The sequence below is a fragment of the Heptranchias perlo genome, chromosome 12 (assembly GCF_035084215.1).
Source record: "Heptranchias perlo isolate sHepPer1 chromosome 12, sHepPer1.hap1, whole genome shotgun sequence".
NCBI classification, from domain to species: domain Eukaryota; kingdom Metazoa; phylum Chordata; class Chondrichthyes; order Hexanchiformes; family Hexanchidae; genus Heptranchias; species Heptranchias perlo.
In genome coordinates this window covers 56,518,722-56,544,038 of record NC_090336.1, presented here as the reverse complement: position 1 = coordinate 56,544,038, position 25,317 = coordinate 56,518,722, and the positions used below count along the sequence as shown (strand labels likewise).

The window sequence follows — 25,317 nt, the reverse complement described above, 5'->3', positions numbered from 1 at the left end:
ATTTTGCAGTCCTTGAGTTAAAGGCCAACGTTCCATTAGTCTTTTTGGTTGCTTTTTGTACCTGTGCAGCAGCTTTTAGTGATTTGTGTACATGGACATCTAAATCCCTTTGCTCCTCCACAGCTCTTAGTCTCTGACAATTCAGAAAATATTCTGATTCATCTCTCACTGATCAAATGAAGAAGGGTGGGAGGAGGCTTGTGTGGAGCATAACCACCAGCATAGACCAGTTGGGCCAGATGGTCTGTTTCCATGCTGGACATTCTATTTAATTCTATGTAAAAAATGTGGAACACCTTATTGCTGTTTAACTGTAGCTTTGGTTACCTCTCCTACCTCTTCTCCCAACTCCCATTTGATGTCTAATTTCCGACTTTCAAAACACCATGGGACATTTCCCGATGGTGGAGGTGCTATGTAAATGCAGGTTGTCATATATGAAACAAGTTAATGTGATTTAATTTGAATTGGATACTTTGGGACTGCAGTGACTTGTTGCAATGAGGTTACGATGCAAATATAAACCAAAGTGTGTGTCGACCCAAAAAAAGCAGATAAGAGTCAGGCTCAATGGATTATTCTAGCTCTAAATGAACAGCTAAAGCTTATTAATTTTTATACACTAGCAGAAACGAAATCCTCATTTATCAAATTGTCCCCATTAAGCAAAACCACCAGGACTGATTTTAAGTACATTGGGAATCAATTGGTGCTTGGGGAAAGTGTTCCCCTATTAAATGACTGTTCCTATTAATCATGTCCCACTTAACTGCCATCAATTGTATTTGGGGCACTATAGCAGAAAAACAAGCCAATTCTCGAAACTATCTACTTGATAGTAGAAAGTGGAGAATACTTCCAGCACTGCTATTAGTCACCCTAACAAGTACCAACACCTGATAGGTGCTACGGATAGCATCGGAGCAATAATTTATCCTGCTCAACTGCAGCTTCTGGGTCACTTTTCTTTTATTATTCAGCAGTTTCATTTTGTGATGTTGGTAATAAACTTGCTTGCAAACATATTTATTGTGCAAAGGTTTATTTCCTTTTGTGCTGACTGTGCAAAGGAAAAGGTTGGGAGCTGACACAGATACAACGGGACAGCTAATAGTTCGGAAGATAGGGTCAGATGGTTAGAATGTGGAACTCGCTTTCGCAAGGAGTAGTTGAGGTGACTAGCAGAGATGCGTTGAAGAGGAAGCTGGATAAACACATGAGGGAGAAAGGAATGGAAGGATATGCTGATGGGGTTAAATGAAGGAGGGTGGTGGGAGGCTTGTGTGGAATATAAACACCGGCATAGACCAGTTGGGCCGAACGGCCTGTTTCTGTGCTGTACATTCTATGCATTTCTATGTGAGCCTATGGACTGTTTCTTTATTGCAAGAGACATGACTTGGAAGGGGTTGCGAGGAGATACTGGCTGGAATGGACTCTTTTTGCATTTAAGGAAGGCTTGATTTTGTTGGGGCTGATCTCTCTGGAAATATTTTAATACAGATTTAGGTTTTTGACATTCTGGGCTCGATTTTCGGATGTTTGAGACACGAGTTCATGGCGGGGGGGGCTCCGATAATTGGGGATTCCCGGGGCGGGTCCGGAGCCCGGCTCCAACCCGCCTACTTCCGGGTTCCCCAATGACGTGCTTAGATTCGCGTGCAGCACCTGCATGCGGGACTCCCGCCGGCAATTAAAGCTGGCAGGATCCCATTAAACCAATTAATTGGATAGTTCAGGTTGTTTGCAGACCTGATTTGTAGGATATTTTAGGAGGGGTGGGATTTTCATTCAAATTGAGCATGTTTCCCGTACTGGGGGAAACACTCCCAGTTGAAATGGACGTGTTGCAGCCACCAGCCTGTGGCAGCTGCAAAGGTCCATTTGACGTGTGTGTGGGGGGGAGACCCTCACTCATTGCAGGAGGTCACTCTGTCACTTTGGACAAAGTTTGGCCTCCACCACCCTCCTCCTAACAATAAAATTCACAAACTTGGAACCTCAACCCCGGTGTGCAGACACATTTACCTACCTTGCGGACCCCCTCAAACGTACATCTTCCGGATGGGGGCTGCCATAGCTGCAGTCATGACCTCCTCGGAGGGCGAACAGCCTCACCAGCCTCGCCGGCCACGCCGGCCACCTCTGACATGTGGAGCTCCACAACACAGTGCTGTGACACATCCACCTGCACAGCAGGAGGGGGGGCAACTGCAGAGAGAGATGCGTCGCAGAGGGCACTACCCTCGCCACAGGGTCCACAGACTGAGGCTCAGCTTCCTGGACCTCTCTGAGCAGCAGTGCACACGGAGGCTCAGAGTCACTCGACATGTAGTCGTGGACATGTGCAGCCTCCTTCATGCCAAGCTGCTCCCGGCTGGCCCGAGCACCATCTTCTTACCTGTCACTGTCAAAGTCACCACTGTCCTCAACAACTTCTCCTCCGCATCCTTCCAGGGTGCCACCGGGGACATCGCCAACATCTCTCTTGTCTGCACAAAAGAGCCCTGCAAATAAACCTACACCCACTCTGCAGTGACACAATGGGTGGCATCAGGTGTGGGTCTTCATAGTGATCCTCAGGAAAGGACATTATTGCACAAACCAGACAAGATTTCAAAGACGTGGCAGTAGTGGTGACAATATAATATGTGATGTGAGTTGATCAGAAATCAAATATAAGTAAAAACCATGACAAACCCACAAACACCCTTGCGCATCCCCTTCATGCTCACCACACGTTTGCCTTACGCTTCCTACTGCACATATGTGATGCATGCCCTGTGGCTGGAGCACAGGTAGTGGCAGGTTGAGTGAGGCTGACTGTGAAAGAGATGCATGAGACGGTGAGTATGAGACAGAGCCATGAGATTGTATGAGGATTGGGTTGAATGGTAGTGGTGGGCCTTGGATGCTCAGTCGTTGAGTATATTCAAGACTGAGATCGATAGATTTTTGGACTCTAGGGGAATGGGGATCAGGCAGGAAAGTGGAGTTGAGGTCGAAGATCAGCCATGATCTTATTGAATGGCAGAGCAGGCTCGAGGGGCCATATGGCCAACTCCTACACCTATTTCTTATGTTCCTGGCCCAACCCCCGGAAGCCCCCAATCCCTGTTCCAGTAATTCCTAGACCTCCCGATTCCTGGCCCGAACCCTGGACCCATTCAAAAGGGCTGCTGCAATGCGTCTCTCTTTCCAAACTGGGTGGTTTGAGTCTGGGATCATCGTGAACACTTCCCTCCGACGAGTTGCTGATGTATTAATGTCATTTTTGAAGATAGCATGCCCAAGGTCGCACACAAGTATTCCAAATGTGGCCTGACCCATGAGTAAATAAAGGGTTAAAATAAAAGTTTTGATCTGAGTTGTAATGATCTGGAATGCACTGCTTGAAAGGGTGGAAGCAGATTCAATAATAACTTTCAAAAGGGAATTGGATAAATACTTGAAGGGAAAACATTTGCCGGGCTAGAGCAGAGGAATGGGACTAATTGGATAGCTCTATCAGAGAGCCGGCGCAGACATGATGGGCCGAATGGCCTCCTCCTGTGCTGTACCTACTATGATACTATCATCTGATCACCCAATTTTGTTGATTTAATGTCTGTAACAGTATGTTCTTTTTTCTCTTTGCAGAAGGTCACCTTGTGTCTGCTGAAATGAAATAATATACTTGGGTTAACAACACAACCCAACCCAACCTGCAACCTAAAAGTTCACATCAGCTATTGGTAAGTTGTTTTACTTGCGATATTGCACTTCTGTTGGTGTCGAGAACCCAGTTTCCGTTTGATCCCATTATTGATTGAACTGCTACTTTTCCTTTGGGTTTACTCTCATAGTTTTTTGCGGCCTAATATTAAATTCTTATCTCAACGATATGATAAGATTAAATTAAATTTGATGCATTTTGAAAATACATACAGTCTATCAATAATTTTGGACTAAACAAAACTAAATTATCCATTAATTTGAATTGAGCAACATAAATAGCACAGCAAAGTGGAAATTTAGTTCTAAAAAATGGAACTGACATTTGAATTATTAAGCAACTTTAAATTAAGAAGAGTTGGCTATTATTTAAAATAAAATATATGAAGCTTTGTGCATGCATGCATTTCCTGTAAATGTCACACTTACTTCCTATAACATCTTCCCATTATGGCGTTTCTTTCATGCCTGCCTGTCACTGTTAAACTCACTTGTTCATTTTGCTTACATCGGATCGAGTCCCCTGAGCTTGGTCTCCAGGGCTAGGGGTATTGCAGCAACGCCCATCTTACATAGAATTATGTAGAATGTACAGCAGAGAAACAGGCCATTTGGCCCAACTGGTCTATGCCAGTGTTCATGCTCCACACGAGCCTCCTCCCTCCCTATTTCATCTCACTCTATCAGCATATCCTTCTATTCCTTTCTCCCTCAAGTGTTTATCTAGCTTCCCCTTGAATGCATCTATGCTATTTGGCTCAACTACTCCCCGTGGTAGCGAGTTCTGCATTCTAATCACTCTCTACGTATAAACGTTTCTCCTGAATTCCCTATCTTGGAGCAGCTAAAATTGGCTAATGGGCTGAAGCTGACTCCCCTCTTCCCTGCTGCTGATTTTTGCAGCTGTTATTCACCCCTCTACTCCTCTGCTTTGATTGTACCCCATTGCTGCCTGTAATTTCCACCCCCTTTTTCCGCTATGGCTCTCCCCACCACAACTTGTCAGCAGCTAGACCTCCGATTCCCCCCATCCCCTCCACCCCAACTTCAAGCCTCGAGGCCCAAGGCCCACATCTTCCCTCACATCTCGGGTTACCAACTCTGGTTGAACATTTCCCTGGAGGTTTCATCACATGACCGCCCTCCTCCAACTGCCCCGTCCAATATTTTTGGAACTAATTAATGAAAGCATTCAAAGAAAATGACAGAAACTCATGAATTTTTTTCAGGTCGCTGTGATTTTTCTACCTGGTGTTGCTCGCAGCATTATCTAGGAGATTAATCATCAATTCCTGGAGACTCCAGGGCAATCCTGGAGGGTTGGCAACCCTACTCCCATCCCCACTGCCACACGCGATCAGAGCTGAGCCCTGATGACCAACCCTGGGGCTGCTTTGGTACTGATTGCCCTGTTGGGTGACAGCTGGTAACCATGGGAAATATGTCTTGGTTTAAAATTAAAAACGCAGCAATATGAATATAATGGAACCTCAGCTCATAACCTAATTGGGAGCACAGTTCCAAAAGGATGGGCCTAGAGGCTGCCTCAGGATGTGGTCTTGGCGTGGGGTTGAGAAAGGAAATGGGGAACCATTTGCAGCAGGGAGAGAAGAGCGTTGGAAGGTTTGGGACATTTCCTTTAAGGGGTTTTCCCTACTCATGACATGGGAAACCAGCAGTGTCCATTTTAAGTAACACAGCTTTCATCAGGGCACAGTTGGCAATACCCTTTAGCGAAATCTCCCCCAGCCGCGACCGAACCTGTGCCCTGACTGTCTTTGCCTCTCCCTGTCACTGACTCTGGATATCCCACGGTGTTGCTCATGAGCAGTGTGGGGTGTGCAACATAGTTGTGACGTTTAGCTACTAACTTGCCCGTTCCTTTCAGGTCACTGCCGAAGTACTGTCTATGAGAATCTGGGTAAATATAGCTTCTCGTAAGTCCTTGAGATCACTAAAGTTCAGACTATGGGCCAAAGATTGTTTTACACTAGGCCTGGAATGTGGCAGATACTTGTTGGGTCCCAAGACGTAGATGAGCTCCGATTTTATTGGGGGGAAAGGGGACGGGTTAGGGTACCACGCCCGTTTAGCACCCTAGCCAACTTCAATGGAGCATGAAGTCGGGCTAGGTGTAAAATGGGCGTCCGATCCGAACTCGCCCAGTTTCTCCCCCCACCCCCCGGGGCGGGGTTAGGTTAAAATCAAAACTCTGGTCACACTTCAGATGTCACGCTCAAGTATATTCTCTGATTCACCATGAGCAATACCATGGGAGATCTGCTGGTAGATGCGCATTTATATCTGAATGCAGAGAGGTAAATGTTAAATTGTTTAATACAGCTGCATGAATCACTGTCTCATGCTGTATAATTGCTGCATGTATACCATTTTTTTAAAGCATGGGATAACTATAAATCCAACAGATTTAAATGTAGTCTGAGCTTTCTGAATTTAATGTAATATTTTCAACGCTTGACGTTGATGAAGTATGTGTACAAAACCGTCTTGGTGAATAGAAGGACAGTACTGACTCGTATTTCTGGCGTCTATCTAGATTTGAAGTTGAATCACATCCTGCACAAGCAACTTAACTGAGAGAAAATGAATGTTGTTCAGGATGATTTTAGTGTTAGGTTAAGTAAAGTGACGCATTAAAAGTCTGAACTGCTCTTTCACCCTGAATGTCAGGTGACTGAGTTAACTAGAACATCAAGTTTTCTTAGTTTTGGCTACTTTTCATCGGTTACATGCTTGAGGAAGGTAATTTGATATTGAGTTAGATTTTTAACGTTGCTGTTTATTGAAGGATGAAATACAACAGCAACGTGCGTTTATATGGCTCCTTTAACATAGAAAAATATCCCTAGAAGCGGAACCAGACTAAAATGGACACCAAGAGAAAGAAAGAGATATTAGAAGGGATGATCAAAAACTTAGTCGAAGAGGTGGATTTTAAGGAGGGTCCTAAAGGAGGAGAGGCAGGTGGAGAGGCGGAAAGGTTTAAGGAGGCAATTCCAGAGCTTAGGATCTAGGAGGCTGGATCTGGCCGCCAATGATCAGGAGAAGGGAATGGGGGATACACGAGAGGCCAGAGTCTGTGAAACACAGGGCTGGAGGAGGATACAGATGTGGTGGGGGGAGGGGGTGGGTGAAATCTTGGAAGGATTTAAAGAGGATGAGAATTTCAAATTTGAGGCCTTGTGGACTGGGGACCAAAGTCATGGGGTGATGGCTGTGCGGATTGGGGTACGGGCAGCAGAAGTTCGGGTGAGCTGTAGTGTATGGAGGGTGGAGGATGGGGAGGCCAGATGGGAGAGCATTGGAATAGTCGAGTCTGTAGGCGACAAAGGCATAGATGAGGGTTTCAGCAGCAGATGGGCAGGGGCTGGGGCGGATGTGGCTGATTTTATGGAGGTGAAAATAGACCCTCTTTGTGGCGAAGGGAATATGGGGTCAGAAGCTCAGCACGGAGTCAATAAGTTGTGAAAACCCTGCAGACAATGGCCAGGCAGGGGAATGGAATCGGTGGCAAGGGTACAGAGTTTGTGGTGCAGGGGTGAAGATGATATTTAGGACCTCCTAATCTTCAACTGGAGGAAATTGCAGGACTGCAGTCTGACAACGCAAAGGCAGTGGAGAGGTCAAGAGGGTTAGAACTGGGCATCATTAGTGTACATGTGGAAGCTGACCCCTTATGTCTGCAGATGATGTCGCAAAGGGCAACATGTCGGTGAGAAAGAGGAGGGGGCCGAGGATAGATTGTTGTGGGACTCCAGAGGTAATGGTGCAAGAGTGGGAAGAGAAGCCATTGCTGGAGATGTTCTGGCTACGACTGGATAGATAAGAGTAGAACCAAGTGAGGGCAGTCTCACTGAGCTGGACACTGGAGAAGAGGTGTTGGAAGAGGATGGTGTGATCGATCATGTCAACGGCTGCAGAGAGATAGAGAAGGATGAGAAGGGAAAATGCTCCATGGTCACAGTCACAGAGAAGACTTGAGGAGGGTTTTTTTGGAGGCAATTGTGGAGATGAGTGAATCCAGGGGCTGTTTGAGGGGCAGAGTATCAGTGGGCGCACTGCTAGAGGTTATCCAGTGGAGAGCCCAGGAGGTGTGGAGAGTCGGCCGTGAGCCAGCGGAGGTAGATCTAAGGGGGTGAGCAAAGGCCTCTGTATTAGTAGTGCACACTAATGGATCCAGTGCACCAGCAGAGAGCGAGGAGCAGTGTAAGTGAATCTCGAGGTTCAAGAACTGTGAAGACCAGGGAGTCAGGGGATGGTGAAAGGTAAATTCAGGGAATCAGCGCAGATGAGGGAGTTGGTCTGAGGAACAGGGAGGTGAGGAGCACGCAAGAGCAGGAGCAACAGTAGGAGCATGAGGAGCCTTTACTTTCACTTTTATTGAGTTGGGCTACACTTGGGTTCGATAGTCATGGCTGAATTAAGATGGAACCAAAACTAAATAGTTAAGCTGATTACTCTCTGTTTGTCAACACATTAATTAATAATGATTCTAAATTTGCAGCTAATTAGGAGACTGTACCATTTATGTGATGTTTCACTGTGTCTGTATAGACACTTAATTGTTTTAATATGGATGGAATAATCAATTACAAAAATTAGTTGGCACAGCTTTAATTTGCATAATGCAACTGACTAACAATTCTGAGTGCTGCACGGCAGAAAGTGTAATTTGATGCAGCTTATCTCAGCTTTAGTACGCAGGGAATAATGTGTTGGGGAGCTGATCAATTTTCCGCCTTAAAATGGCAATGGTACTTCACGGTTTCAAGGACTCACAAGGATGTAATTATACAGAGCAAGAAAGAACCCACTATCGTAACAGCTGCAGAATTCACTAACTTGCTGTTGAAAAGATGATTCATTGCAATTTATAGAATAAAGATATGTACACATTGCAATGTCTGTCAAGCTGTTGTTCCATTTAGTAATTTTTGCAGGACATCCCATTGGTAAGGAAAGAAAGACTTGCATTTATATAGTGCCTTTCACAACCTCAGGACATCCCAAAGTGCTTTGCAGCCAATTAAGCACTTTTGAAGTGTAGTCGCTGTTGTAATGTAGGAAACACGGCAGCCAATTTGTGCACAGCAAGGTCCCACAAACAGCAATGAGATAAATGACCAGATAATCTGCTCGTACACATGTGCAGACATTGAGTGATGACAGAACTAGACTCTGCTGTGATGCCCAACAAAGCTAAATAGCACGTCGACAATCCTGGTGAAGGCTGACGTATGAATAAGGCGGGGAGGATGCATGACGCCCGCAGCACCGTATCTCAGCAAAGCAGTCGGTACTTTCAGGAGAGAAAGAGAGGACCAAATTCGTGTAGAAAATTAGCAGAAACTTAAAAAAAAAAATAATCTTGCTCAAAAGCCACGTGGGATGAATTAGAGAAAGAGAAATAAAAAGCGCGACTGGATTGTGCACTGATGAAAATACTGATGGGAAGAGCAGTCAACGCTGTCAGGACTTGACTGCAAGCCACACAGTTTGTCATGGAAATGAAGCTCTAAGCTTTCACCAGTAGCTAACAGGGCTCTTTAAATTTATGACGAGCAATGAACTGAGTGGACACATCTGTATAACATATGCCACCAGAGGACTGGATAGAGCTGTTCAAGTTGGACAGTGATGATGAACTATTACTTGGCTCTGGTCCTGATGCTTGACTTGCTGTTGCATAGCCAGGTATTTTATTATGCGCTGCGTACTTTATACTTGTATTTCACTGTTGGTGGCCGAGTTATTAAAATAACTAGTTATACTGAAGGTTGAAGATATATTCACTGGAAATTGATATGGTGTAAATTGCATCTGAAAAAATACTATTGAGGAATTTGCTGATGTGGTTTACATTTTCAAAAAAAAAAGGGAGGTATGTATATTTGCCACACAAGGAGTTTTACAGAAGGGGGAAAGTTCTCCCTATGCTGTTCTCAGCAACCAATGGAAATAGATTTGTGTTGAGGCAAGTGCTGTGTGTGGTACTGATATGAAATGAGTTCTTATTTCTGCCAATGGCAACTGACAACTAAAAAGATGATAAAGTCCATTTTAACATACTGCTTGAGTTGACTCCCATTTAAATTCTGCTCTGTCAGCAAGTTTCAGTACAGTTTGGGAGAGGAGTTTTAGAACAATCTTCTGTTCTTTTATAACCTGAATGCTTCCTCAGTTTAAAAACCACTCAGTCAGTAGCGCTCTTACCTGAGTCAGAGGGTTATGGGTTCAAATGCTATTGCGGGCCTTGAGCATGTAATCTAGGATCACACTTCAGAGCAGTACGGAGGGAATGCTGCATTGTCGAGGTGCTGTTCTCTGGAAGAGATGTTAAACTGTTCCAATATTGGTGAAGATCCCTTGCCACTATTCAAAGACACAGGTCATCCTCCCAATGTCCTGGCCAATATTCTTTCCTCAAGCAACATCAACAAAACAGATTAAATGGACATTCATCTTATTGCTGTTTGTGCGACCTTACTGTTTGCAAAATGCTGCCACGTTTGCCTACATAATAACGGTGACTGTATTTGAGAGTAATCCATTGAGATGTTTCTGAGATATGATAAAATGGTACATTAATGCAAATCTATCTTTGGGATGTTGTGAGATTGTAAGGAAGTTCATTGAACTTGTAATGAAGCATGAAGTACAACAAATAGATCTCTCTGAAATTGCTGAATATGGTTGGGATGCGGTTTAATGGCAGTGAGTGGGGTCTGCTGTTCAGTGCAGTGGTGTATCAATGAACATTAATTAGCTTTATGGACGAACTGCTGCTCAACTGCATGAATTTCGAAACAATAAGAAATACTCTTTAATATTGGGAGCAAAGTAAAATCGCCTCATATCCAAAATAATGTTGTAAAAGCACATGTTGTATAGAGGGACAGCTGTATGCATATATGGAAAATCATTGTACTGCTCTTATTATTCTAGTATTGACATGGTTTTGTTTAAGTAATCTAGAAATGTCTTACGAGCAGATTTACTGTTAAGGGAGAAACTGAACGAGGCCATAGAAAGAAACAAAGACTTGCATTTATATAGTGCCTTTCATGACCTCAGGACTTAGTCAGTGAAGCACTTTTGAAGTATAGTCACTATTGTAATGTAGGAAACGCAGCAGCCAATTTGCACACAGCAAGGTCTCACAAACAGCAATGAGATAATGACCAGATAATCTGTTTATTTTAGTGATATCAGTTGAGGGATAATTATTGGCCAGGACACCGGGGAGAATGCCCCTGCCCTTCTTCGAAATAGTGGCGTGGGATCTTTTTCTATCTATCTGAGATGGCAGACAGGGCCTCGGTTTAACGTCTCAGTACTGCACTGGAGTGTCAGCCTAGATGTTGTGCTCAAGTCTCTGGAGTGGGACTCGAACCCACAACCTTCCTCTCATTATTTTGAAGAATTGCAGGAGAGTTCTCCCCTGTGTCCTGCCCAATATTTATCCCTCAACCAACATCACTAAAACAGATTATCTGGTCATTATCACATTGCTGTTTGTGGGACATTGCTGTTTGTGGGACCTTGCTGTGTGCAAATTGGCTGCTGCATTTCCTACATTACAACAGTAACTACACTTCAGTAGTATTTCATTTGGCTGTGAAGCACTTTGGGACATCCTGAGGTCATGAAATAACGCTGTATAAATGCAAGTCTTTCTTTTTCTATACATCCTTTATCTATTGAGAAGAACATCAAGACAGACTTGATGGACTGAGTGGCTTGTTTCTGCACATTCTACAGTTTGACTGCTGTTACTTTATCTTGCCGATGCTCCTTAAGTCTTTAAATGTTTTCTGCACCTCATCCTATGGCGACATACCTTCCTGGAGTAGGTCACCATCCAATCTCTCATTTGGCAAATGGTGCATGACACTGAAAGGAGGAACATAGGAATCGCTAGATGAGAAAAGACAAAAATCCACCTAGTTTGCCTTCTACCATCCTCATAACCGCATGATACAACAATAATGGAATTGTTGACTAATCATAGCAATCAATCTCTATCAATTAGTTGACAACAGGTCCAGACATGAGGCAAGGAAAACCCCCAGTGGTGGAGAGCTTTGGGAACCATAGGTCCAAAGTTACCTGTTCCTCCCAAGCATGTTACACTTACCACATGTCATGTCTCGAATTACTTATATACACTATCCCAATATGTTATTTTCTGAAAGAAGGGGGAATGTACAAAATAACAAAGTAAGAATCAAAGAAAAGAGAAAAACCTACCCTCATACGGTTCTTCCTGTATCTCTGTTTATTTTTCTCATGTTAGTTGGACTTTTGCTTTGGCACAGTTTCCAAACCGCTCCTATCTCATCAGTCACCACCTGTTTCTTGCAGGGAATTTTCACTTTGCAAATGCTGCAGGGTTAAGATCGGTGTGAAGACAGGATAAAATGAAATGGCTGGAGTTAGCACCATTCAACTTTTGCTTTTAGGCTGTTCTGTGGTAGGATTTTCAGCAGCGATGTTGCTACGGGATCAAATTTGGGGATCAAACCCCTTTATTATAACAAGGGGACAAATGTACAATATTTGTCAGGGGCAGTTTTTTTTTGTTCCGTTTCTTTGGCAACGATATCAACAAACTCCACCCCAAGCCACAATGTGCATGAGATCTTTTTTTAAATGATGCAAATCCCCATGACGTTACCTACTTAAGTGGTATTGTGGGCATGTATTTACTTGTGAAGCACTGTTATAAGAATTTCTGCAAAACAGAAGGAGCAGTCAGCACGCCAAGGGAAGAAATTTGTTTTTCCTGATTAAAACCAAAATGAGCTTTCTGAGTTCCGGGTAAGTGAGACACCATAATGCTCATTGAGGAGAATTGTTTGGCTTTTCTTTATTGTGACGCTCCAGTTTTGGAGATGCAATGAGCTCGTTTCTGTTTGGTTGATTCTAATTTAATGCAACCTGCGATAGCTTGTACATTAAGCTGCGGTTTGTTTATATAAATAGAATCGATCTTCTGAGCACAACATTTTTCCACGTTGTAATGCATGTGACCGTAGAATAATGCGAGGAAAACGCGGAATTGAGGTAGAACATCGTGCTTTTTATTGAAAACATGGAAAGCTGTGAATGCTGAAAATCAGAATTTAAAAAAAACTTGCTACAAGTGCATAATAGGTTGGTTAACATCTGCGAGAGTAAGGTTAATGTTTTGAGTGATAAAATGTCAGCCTCGACTCAGTTGGTAACACGTTGGTAACGCTCATCTCTGAGTCAGAAGGTCATTGGTTCAAGCCCCACTCCAGAGACTTGAGCACAAAATCCCAGGCTGACACTTCAGCGCTGGACTGAGGGAGTGCTGCACTGCCGGAGGTGACATCTTTTGGATGAAACCTTACACTGGGGCCCCCTTTTGCCCTCTCAGGTGGGTGTAAAGATCCCATGGTATTATTCGAAAAAGAGCAGGGGAGTCCTCACTGGTGTCCTGGCCAGTATTCATCTCTCAACCAACATCATTAGAACAGGTTATCTGGCTATTCAAGTCATTGCTGTTTGTGGGACCTTGCCATGTGCAAATTGGCTGCTGCGTTTCCCTAGCAGTGACTGCACTTCGAAAGTACTTTGCTGGCTGTGCAACACATTTGGATGTCCCGAGGTCATGAAATCCTCCTTTCTAGCTGTTAAAGGATCCTACCTGAACCATGAACCCATCTGAACTGTTAACCTGTCTTCCTGTTTCAGAAGCTGCCTGATGTGCTGTGCTTTTTTCCTTTAGTTTCTGTTGCTCGTTCAGTTTTTTTTAGTTAGTTATTAGTTTTTAATGCTTGGTTTTAAATATGCTTCTTTTGCAAAGGTGTGAACTCTTCTGAAAGTATAATCATTCTTTTCACAATTGCAATGTTCAGATTTCTGTGAGTGAATGCGCAAAAAGAAATATCTGTAATATAACCGTCAAAGATGTGACTTAGGGAAACATTATTGCATTGGTAAGCCCCACAGATGGATCAGTGGGTTTATCTAGTGGGTATCATAGTCATACAGACAGTTACGGTCCCAGTTTCGATGCCCAGCCTGTACTGAGTTAGCTGATCTCAGTTGGGATACAGTCGGAGTACTATAATTCTGCCCAGCGTCCCTAGGTGAGGAAGGGTTCAAAAAAAAATCGGCCAACTTCCCATCCAGTGACCCAGCTAGAAGTGGACACGTGTGAACATCTGGCAAGGGCAGGATTGGCTGAGCCATAATGACTCTGAGGTCGAGCAGCCTGCAGACACTCACTGCTGAGGCTCGCCTATGAACAGTGGTCATAATAACAGAAAATGCCGGAAACATTCAGCAAGTCAGTCAGTATCTGTGGAGAGAGCTGGTAAGTTTAAGGTTTCGGGTGTGTAGACCCTATGTCAGAAGTGGAAGAAATTACAGATGAGCGGCATCCAAAAGGGATAATCGGTGATGGCCACTTGAGTGAGATACAATAGGATACCTGGTGCCGGTGAAAACCGACCTCAGCAAGGAGTCCACACCTTCAGAACTGGATGGCAAGGGAAACAGGGAGGGAAAAAACAAATATATATTATGTTGGATATATTCAGTTCATTGAGGGGTTAACGTAATGTTGGAAACATACAGAAATGTGACTTCAGCCAAGGATGACTTTTATACAGTACGGTGATATTCATAGAAACATCCATGTTTTTAGGCCGATCATTTTGGAACATGCATTAACATAATCTTTAAATTGGACACAAATGTTAGGCAAGGTTAGATTGGAAACTGAGTCTTCGTATCCATGAAAGTGTTCGAGAGTGAGTACATGCTGCATCACCAGATCAGTCAGCACAGGCTGGGGTATAGTTCCACAGGTTCCAGCTCTACTCCAGTAATTTTAAGCTATTCAACTGTGTGGAGCCTCATTTTTTTTCAGTCTCTGGATGTGGGTGTTGCTGGAAAGGCCAGCATTTATTGATGGAATCATAGAAAGGTTACAGCACGGAAGGAGGCCGTTCGGCCCATCAAGTTCCCGCCGGCTCTATGCAAGAGCAATCCAGTTAGTCCCACTCCCCCGCCCTATCCCCGTAGCCCTGCAAAGAATGCATTTGGAGAATTTACCCTGAAGGAAAAAAACATTGTCATAACATTTTTTTCCGTGAAAACGTACTCCTTTAAATGTAAAAGTAAGTACAATCGGAAAGAAAATCCACCGACAGCTAACTGAAAGTCAGCACGTTCCGAAATAGCAACACACTATTATGGGTGGGATCCTCATTTTTGCTGAGATAAGAGGAGGAGATAATAATGTAGAATGCAAATCAGGACCTGTTTGCATCTGTTACTTTATCCTGTGGCAAACTAGCCATGCAAACTGGAATAAAAATAGTAAATGCTGGAAAACACTCAGCAGGTCAGGCAGCGTCTGTGGAAAGAGGCAGAGAGTTAACGTTTCAGGTCGATGATCTTTTATCAGAACTCCATGGAAATATCTGCGATCAATGGTGGATCCGCAATATGAAGGGTGGAATTTAAGTTGGAATCCATACGGAGTAAGTCGGAGCCCGAGACAGATGCTGAGGAAAGAGATGTGGCTGTGGAAGTGAGTTTTAGCAGACACACATGATCAAACACGAGAAGGGAAACAGAAATTAATGAGGGTGACCAGGGTAAAAGAGACAAATGAAAATTCCCTCGGAGAGAAGAGAAGAACTTCTTCAAGGTGGGGCATTCCTGGAAGAGAAGCAGCAGTGAATTAAACACTAAAGCAAAAGCAAAATACTGCAGATGCTGGAAATCTGAAATAAAATGTGCAAACTGGATCTTATCCTGGGGTGATTTGAAGTCGAAGGACTTTAGCTGGACTTATAGTGTCAACTGAGGCTCAGTGGGTAGCACTCTTGCCTCTGAGTCAGAAGGTTGTGGGTTCAAGTCCCACTGCAATGACATGAGCACAAAATCTAGGCTGACACTCCAATGCAATACTAAGGCAGTGCCGCACTGGCAGAGGTGCTGTCTTTTGGATGAGGTGTTAAACCGAAGCCCCATCTGCCCTCTCAGATGGATGTAAAAGATTGCTTTGCACTATTTCGAAGAAGAGCAGGGGAGTTCTCCCTGGTGTCCTGGCCAATATTTATCACTCAACCAACATCACTAAAACAGATTATCTGGTTATTATCACATTGCTATTTGTGGGACCAAATTGGCTGCTGCGTTTCCTACATTACAACAGTGACTACACTTCAAAACTACTTCATTGGCTGTAAGCGCTTTGGGATGTCCCGTGGTCGTGAACGGCGCTATATAAATGCAAGTCTTTTTTTTAATGATGTAATCGAAGGCAAAACTTCTCACTCATGCAAACCTGTTCAGCGATTCTCCTTAGTCTCTGATTCAAGGCACAAATAACAATGGGCAGTCAGTGCAAAGAAACTTCAGGAGTTAAGTGGGGGAAAAAGAATCTGTCTCGCTGAAATGAAAGATGGCGAGTTCTCAGAATTTCCCATAATCTTTTTGCGTTGTTATCGCCAGCAAGTCATAAGGCGTGTTTAGACAGTGCAGCCCTCTGTTTCTTGCAGGACTGTGTTGTTTTTGAGTGATGGCTGAGTTAATATGTTCTTGGGAGCAGTTTGACATATTCCCTTTATATTATTGATTAAACATTTTCCTAAAGTACTTGAGGCAAAACTGAATTAATGGCATTGTTTAACTTATTCTCAAGGTGTTGGTAATGAATTATCAAGGCTTCAATCATGAAAGAAAATATTTACTGCACCAATTAATCTTTAAGGCAAGTGCTTTCCGAAGGCTAAGAACTGAAAGTCATCTACAGTATATCTCAAATAACTTTTTTTTGCATGATCTGCATAAGTTTTAACGATTTGAAAACAATTCTTTAGTATAAGCAGCCAGGACAAATTTGAGCTTGAAGACTTAGTAATCTATTGGCTATTTTTTGTGCTGTGTAATGGAAAGAGATTTTTAAAAATAGACCACTTTGACTATATGAGCAGATTCTGGGATCACCTAATGCATAATTTATTTACACTGCTAATTATACTGGAATTAATTCACTTCTACTAGACTATTCAACTGTATGGGGCATAGATATAGAGATTTTTAACATGGGAAGAGGCCAGTCAACACTTCTTGTATGTGCTCAATTTAGGTCCCAGCTAGGGAATGCAGTTCCTGTCCATAAATTTTACTATCTGTTGTTACTCGTTATTTTAGATCATCCTTTGTAAATTGCGATGTCGATATTTCCCATTCGTAGTTGTGGGTTCAGACCACTAAGTGGGTTTGTGGAATGAATTTCTGAAGTGTCTCTCTCTCTCTCTCTCTCTCTCATATCCATCACCCCTTTGTGTAAAAACTTATATTCGTCAACTAAACAAGGCTAAACAGGCTGGGGCTCTTTTCTCTAGAAAAGAGAAGGCGGAGGGGTGACCTGATAGAGGTCTTTAAGATAATGAAAGGGTTTGATAGGGTAGAAGTAGAGAAAATATTTCCACTGCGGGGAGTCCAAAATTAGAGCTCATCAATATAAAATAATCACTAATAAATCCAATAGGGAATTCAGGAGAAACTTCTTCACCCAAGGAGTGGTAAGAATGTGGAACTCGCTACCACAAGGAGTAGTTGAGGTGAATAGCATAGATGCATTAAAGGAGAAGATAGATAAGCACATGGGGGAGAAAGGAATAGAAGGGTAGGTTGATAGAGCGTAAATACTGGCATAGATCTGTTGGGCCGAATGGCCTGTTTTTTGCAGTAGACTCGATGTAACTCACTGTGGCCAATGAGACGGGCAATTTACTCATCATATATTAAAAGCCTAGCACATGTCCATTGCACTCCAAATGTCACACTGTAATCTTTTACACTTTTTTACTACAGTTAATACGCTTTTTAAAAAAAAGTACTTCATTGGCTGTAAAGCACTTTGGGATGCCCTGAGGTTGTGAAAGACCCTGTATAAGTGCAACTTCTTTCTTTACATATACAAAAGTTATTTTTTTAATAAGAGAAAGCAAGCCAGTCTTGTTGTGATGGGACCTTCTGATCTGGAGCCAGAAATTTACAAGTAGTTACAATTGCTCTCTGATTGACCCCAAGCAGTTCACAAACAGCTGCAATTACCTGACTCTGGGAGCACTGATCTTAAAGGGACAGGCCAGGTTAGCAGTTAAACATTGCAACCATGCCCCAGTTCTCAAATCTGTAAGCAAAGCCAAAGGGGAACAGAGAGAGCATTTAAATAAAATACATTGTGCAGTAGTTAGGTGGTAAAACAAGTCTTCCTTTTTACGCACAAACATGTAATATTATCCTATTCAATATAGTTTAAATCCTAAAAGTACACTTTAAATAGATTAATTGTACTGGTGTATTGAGTGTCACTTCTGTGAAGTCTTCAGTTAATTCCAGTTCTGTGTCAGTGGAATTTGAAACTAAAAACCTATTTTGTTTACGTTTGATGTTTCTGGATTAGTAACTGACAACCACTTTTTTCTTGTCTTTATGTCAGTTAAATATTTCAACCCTATTCTCTATTTTCATTTAATAATTTCTTCAAAAACATTTATCGTTCACAGGATTATATCTGTTTGTTGTGTAAATTTGCCCAACATAATTTCTGACTGAGCTAAAAGAATTTGTTTGTATTAATTGGTTTTCGACATTGTTTTATCTTGATTTATTGTTCCTTTTTTATTACTCTATTTATTACTTTCCAATATATAAAGGATTATTGTAACCCAGTAAAGTGTGTTAGTTCTTAGCTGCCAGAAAGGGAGATTTTATCTGTCCTTATTGTATTCCTGATCTAATGTAATAATGCTGCTGATGCTGTTAGTTATTAGAAATAAACATGTACTTTGATTACATGGTTAAACCTATCAGGAAAGATTGAACAGGCTGGGAAGGCTGAAGGTTGACTTGATAGATGTCTTATAGATTATGAAAGGGTTCGACAGGGTAGAGATGTTTCCACTTGTGGGGGAGACCAAAACTAAGGGCCGTAAATATAAGATTGTTACTAATAGGGAATTCAGGAGAAACTTCTTTACCCAAAGAGTGGTTAGACTGTGGAACTCACTACCACATGGAGTAGTTGAGGCAAAAAGCATAGATGTATTTAAGGGGAAGCTAGATAAGTACATGAGGGAGAAAGGAATAGAAGGCTATGCTGATAGGGTCAGCTGAAGAGGGGAGGGAGGAGGCGCGTGTGGAGCATAAACACCGGCATGGACCTGTCGGGCTGTACAATTTATGTAATTCTGTGTAATATTAAATTCCAAATAATATTAAAGAATCTTGGCCAGATCATCATATGTGTCGCTGTTAAAGGAATTGGATCATGAACACTTAACAACAGCCGAGGAAAGACTTAACATTTGTTCACACGTCGGACTTCATTTCTGCTGGTGGTAATAAAAGAAACATGAGGAGTAGAGTGTAGAAGCTCAATTTTGTTGGGCTCTGTGGAACGTGGTAACTAGTTGCAAAATACTTAGGTTGAGAGGTTCAGAAACATACATGCTTAAAAAAAAAAGTTTAAAAACATGTTTAGGGGAATACGCATTTGCTTAAAGGGAAAGGTTTTTAATTAGACATGTTCAGTGCATTTCTCAACTCTGCCATCTTGCAGTATTACAGAAGACAGAGGTGTAAATATTGATACTCATCACATGGGCAGTAATCTGAGAGAGTGGATCAGCCGTCTGTTATAGAAACTGCTCAATCCTCATTCCATTGATTTCAATATTTACCTCAGAATGATTCTATATGAGGCACTCAGTCACTTTCACCTTGCAGAGTTTAATTATAATTTTATATGGAATTATTGTCATTATAATTCAAGTGATTATATTGGCTCATTGGACTAAAAATTATTAAAGTTTTAAAAAAAGTATCATCTGTTGTACAGAGAAAAGAACTTGTAGTGTTGTACATAGATTACCACAAATTGAGGCCATTGTCCTATATATCCAGCTCCCAGGGTGTTGCTTTTGCAATATAGTTCATAGTCAGCAAATTTCAGCCCACCAGAAAGTATCTTTGGCGAAAATTGAAGGTTTTTAAAAGCTGTATTTTAGCAGGTTGTTATTTACAACTTTTTGTGGGGGGACAAATACTAAATGAAAGCACCTGTAACTGTGACTCTCAGAAACCATCAGCTCACCTCAAAACTTTATTGCATCAAGTTTCTCCTTAACAAACAGTCAAGAGAAAAAATGGTTCCAATGGCCTTCAGTTCTACCCTCCAACTGATTGATTGGTCCTGACAATCTCCTGCCTTCTTCCAGATCTGATTGAGGCGGTGTCAAGCTGACACATGGGATGAACAGTTGACTGTCATATATGCTGTTTAATCCATGCCGTCTTGGTATTTATGCCTGTGGATATGTAAGGTTATTGTTCATTACTAACCTAACCCATTGCTTTTTTTTCACATAGTCAATCCATACCCCTTGGCTCCTGCATCTAAATTGTTCAAAAAGAACATGAAACATCAGATTTCCATTGTATTTTTGCCTCTCAGTCAGTTAATATCTTTCAATTTTAGAGCTGAACTGGCTGCAAACAGTCACACTGATGGATTCTGGCATTTAATATCTCCTCAACAGTGTACACTGGGTCAGTTTCATACAACCTGAATGATCAATTAAAACCATCTATTTATTGGTGCTAAAGTTACTTTCAGGAATGTAGATACTGAATTTTGTCATTCAGTTATTATATTTCCCAAATAAATACAAGATCAGTTGGAGGGCAGAGCAAAATACTTCAGAGAAAATCTAAATTATTTGACTTAAATAGGGCTTTTTGTGTTACATAATACATTGAGAAAGCGAACTTCATTCGGTGTGAATGAACTATGTATTTTAATGAATTACCAGTTGATTATTGTATTATGTAATATTAATACATTGGATGGATGTTCCATTAGGATGCTGATTTTTTTTTCTCTATTGGGTTTTCCTAATGTTTGCTGGTTAACCAGGTCTCTGCATATGCTCATTGCAAGGTCAATAAAGGCTGAAACTGTCAAAGAATCCCCATTCAACTATCACCACCATTGGATTATTTGTTGTAAGGGACCTCACTTTTTCTCCCCCACAAAAGTCTACATTTTATTCTCTGGTTCAGAAACCATTTTATCAAAGTGTGCTACCCAACAACATTTGACAGTTCACTCTGAGGAGCAATACGAAGCAATGTCTATTCACTGCAAGTCGGTCGCAGTTAATAAGAAGAGACAGTGAGCACAGATCACAACCACAGTACTATTTGGTCATCTGAAAATAAGTGCATTTTTAAAAATTCGTTTATGGGATGTGGGCGTCGATGGCGAGGCCGGCATTTATTGCCCATCCCTAATTGCCCTTGAGAAGGTGGTGGTGAGCCGCCTTCTTGAACCGCTGCAGTCCGTGTGGTGACGGTTCTCCCACAGTGCTGTTAGGAAGGGAGTTCAGGATTTTGACCCAGTGACGATGAAGGAACGGCGATATATTTCCAAGTCAGGATGGTGTGTGACTTGGAGGGGAACATGCAGGTGGCGTTGTTCCCATGTACCTGCTGCTCTTGTCCTTCTAGGTGGTAGAGGTTGCAGGTTTGGGAGGTGCTGTCGAAGAAGCCTTGGCGAGTTGCTGCAGTGCATTCTGTGGATGGTACACACTGCAGCCACTGTGCGCCGGTGCTGAAGGGAGTGAATGTATAGGGTGGTGGATGGGGTGCCAATTAAGCGGGCTGCTTTGTCCTGGATGGTGTCGAGCTTCTTGAGTGTTGTTGGAGCTGCACTGATCCAGGCAGGTGGAGAGTATTCCACCACACTCCTGACTTGTGCCTTGTAGATGGTGGAAAGACTTTGGGGAGTCAGGAGGTGAGTCACTCGCCACAGAATACCCAGCCTCTGTCCTGTGTTAAATTGAGCTTGAGTAGAAGAGAAGAGGAAGAAGATGGTTTCAAAAAGTCGTTAGGCAGGGTATAGGGGCACATGTATTGCGGATAGTGGTAATGCACTTGTGGAGGCGCAGTCATCTCTGACTCTGAGCCACTGTTCGGCAGGAGCGTTGTTTTATGGACCAAAATATCACAGAAGTCAGGAAGATTTTGTTGGGTTCTTTACTATATAGGCATGTTTTTTTCTTTTTACTTATTCTCAAGATGTGGGTGGCGCTGGTAAGGCTGCCCATGCCTCGTTGCCCTGAGAAGGTTATATTGAGCCTTCTTCATGAGCTTCTGCAGTCCTTGTGGTGTTGGAAATTGATGCAACAATGATAAAGGAACGGTGATATCTGCCCACGTCAGGCTGGTGTGTGACTTGGAGGTGACTGTATTTCCATGATATTACTGCTCTTGTCCTTCTTGATGATAGAGGTCACGGAGAAGGAGGTGCTGTCAAAGTAACTTTGGTGAGTTGCTGCAGTTAGGGTTGCCAACGCTCCAGGAATTAAAGCTTAATCTCCTGGGCACTGCTGCAAGCAGCCAGAGAGAAAAATCAGAGGGCATTAAAAAAAATGTGTATTTTCATTTTCTTTAAACACTTTTGTTTATTAGTTGTCAGCGTATTGGAGATGGGGGGGGGGGGGGAAATGGCTGTTTGATTGGGTGGGACAGTTGGAATTGGGAGACCAAAACTAGAAGCCATACATATAAGATAGTCACTAATAAATCCAATAGGGAATTCAGGAAAAAATTCTTTACCCAGAGAATGGTAAGAATGTGGAACTCACTACCACAAGGAGTAGTTGAGGCGAATAGCATAGATGCATTTAGGGGGAAGCTGGATAAACACATGAGGGAAAAAGGAATAGGAGGTTATGCTGATAGAGTTAAATGAAGAGAGGTGGGAGGAGGTGGGAGGTGTGCATCCTTGCTTTGACCCTTTGATATCTAGACACAATTAGATCTCATAGAATTAGAAACTCCCGCCTTCAACTTTAAAAACAATCAAAGTGTGGAAGACGGTGAAGAACTATATGTTAAAGGTGAAGAAGTTGTTCACATTGGTAGCCCAAGAAGATGGGATGCCATCCATTCAACCAGGAGTTTTTAAAATAAATATATACTGTCAAGAAAATCATAGCTTATTCAGTATTTAAGCTTTTGGTGTCTGAATAGCTTCTAACATTGCAGCACTTTTAGTGTGTGTAGCAACAAGAAGAGTTCTCAGTTTATCATTTGACATTTAACAGTTGTGATCTTCCTGTGGGTTTCTATAAATTGATATTTGTGAATCGACATTTTGAAAGCAGCAAGCTCATCTTGACATTTCAAACTGATCCCAATCATTTTGGAGCAGATGTTTCTCTGGGTTACTTTTGCTTCTTTACATGACAGCTCCAGACTGCTGAAAGAAAAACAAAATCGTTCCATAGTGACAGCTGCACAAAAGCAATGAACTCTTTCCAATCCAGGTAGGCAGAAAACAGAAAGGAACTTTATTATCCGAACAAGATGTTGGCCACTCCCTCATGAAATAATAATTGTTTCCTTTAGAAGGGAAGAGACAATCAGAAAAGTTATTAACTCTCTGTAAGGGGAGCATTTGTCGATACATTCCTGTTGGGACTAAGCTTCTGCTAAGTGGAACCAATTCCAATTCTGTGATAAATAGATATTTTATTTGTGTGTATTCATCAGGTTTAATCAATTTACATTGTGTTCATGCAGTTCTTCATACACTGATGTCTTGCACCAATGCATTTAATGTTGTGGCATATGTATAGACCAAATAATTAAGGTGATTAAATTATGATTGATGAGTTCTGATGTTACCCCATTGGCAGACTTGTTAGTGTTGTCACGGTGAACAGTATGATGGAGAATGATGGGACATTTTTTTTCCCTGCAAATTGGCGGAAAGTTCGTCTCAAACATATATTGAACTGATCCCTTCCTAGACAATGGCAAAAGTGGCATTTGGGAAAGGGCAGATGTTAGCTAGTTGAATTCCTAACATACAATTTTACCATGCTCTGTTCTTTCAAAGTCATAACCTTGGGGTTGGTAGAGTAGCTTCTCGCGCCGGTGAGGAGTCACCCCAAGCAGCTCTTGTGCGCCTCCTTTTGGCTGGTTATAAAGCAGCAGGAGCTGAGGCCTAGGAGCAGGTTGTCTGCCTCACTTCCTGGCTAAAGACGCTGCTGATACTGAAAAATTACACAGAAGGTAGGAGGAGGAAAATAAATAAATAAGTGGTGACTTCTAAGATTTCTCAATTTTATCAATTAGAGTAAGGCCACATTTATGGCAAATTAGACTTGTAAATAGAATTTTTTTTTATCACAGCGATTGAAAATGTCACACATTGAAAAAATAGAAGCATGTTGACATTACAAATAACATTTGTGTCAAAAATGGAAATTGCAAATGCATTTTCAGTGACATCAGTCTCTAGAAAATCTGCCCTTTGTCTCTTCTGTCAGAATATTTTAATATTTTTTGAGACATGGGGTAGATTCTGTGATTTTCATCTTCACCGCCTGGGTGAGGATTTGGTGGAAGGGATCGCCCACCTTTTATAGAACCCACCCGATTATCAATCCATCAATGGAATGAAGGTAGGGTGGGTTGTATAAAGTGTGGGCAATCCGTTCCTCTGGATTACCATCCAGGTGGCTTAAGACAAATATCTACCCTGTGGGGCTTAAATCCCATCTGTGGATAATTTTTAAGTGGAAATGTGGGTGTGAGTACCGTGTGTTTAGTGTCAATAGGAGGAATTTCACCCTCACAACTGCTAACTTCATTGCTTCAGCATTGTCAGTGCTTTGCACTCTAGCTTTTACTACCTGAAGGACATGGGTAGGTTTTTACACCAGAGAATGAAGAGATAAAGGAACTTGAAAAGTCTTTTCTCGTCCTCGTTATTTCTTTTTAGACTTATACATTGTGATCATGATGCATTTGGTAGCCTTGAGGGCTATAATTAGATAATATCAATGAAGGAGAAAAACAAAATCTGAAAATTAGTAAAATATTAAACCTGCAAGAAGATGATTCACTTATTTCAATTATATTTACACCAGGGTAAGCTTTTCTCAATTTGCATTAAGCGTTGTGCTGTTGACTTGCAAGAAGCAAACTCTTGAATTAAATATTTGAAATGATTCCTTTTTGCAAGCAGGGTATACTTTGTACATCTATGAGCCACTGTTTGTACAATCATTATCCGGCAGCAAATCCACAAGCTGAAGATTTGGCTGCTTGTGTCAATTTTTTCTTCGCGCCTTCAGTCAACACTTAGGCGCATTATGCAGAACGTGGGGATTTTGTCTGCAGAAATGAGACTGTGAGAGTTCCTTCATTGCAACTGTTTCTATTCATTATGTACAATTTGACTTCTGAAGTCCTTTTGTTCTCGATATTTTTTTGGGGGGGTGGGGTGGGGGGGGCATTGGGGGAAGTCTAGCTGAACAGAACCTTTAAATAAATCTGAGGCAGGAACAGTGATGTCATCAGTTCTTGTTGAGAGTAAAGGAGCATATTGCCAGTATATTTTTACATAGAATTACACAGAATTTACAGCACAGAAACTGGCCATTCAGCCCAACTGGTCGAGTCCAGCATTTATGCTCTACACGAAACTCCTCTTTTTGTGACGTTTCT

At 42.1% G+C, this 25,317-nt stretch overlaps 1 protein-coding gene across 1 annotated transcript in view; it reads left to right on the top strand.

Moving 5' to 3' along the window:
* Nucleotides 1-12,504: 12,504 nt before the first annotated feature.
* shank2b (SH3 and multiple ankyrin repeat domains 2b) overlaps nucleotides 12,505-25,317 on the top strand; it is a 680,429-nt gene continuing 667,616 nt past the window's right edge. Inside the window, exon 1 of the mRNA XM_067994155.1 lies at nucleotides 12,505-12,555. The gene's annotated coding sequence lies outside the window, so the exon portion shown is untranslated. The remainder of the gene's footprint in view (nucleotides 12,556-25,317) is intronic.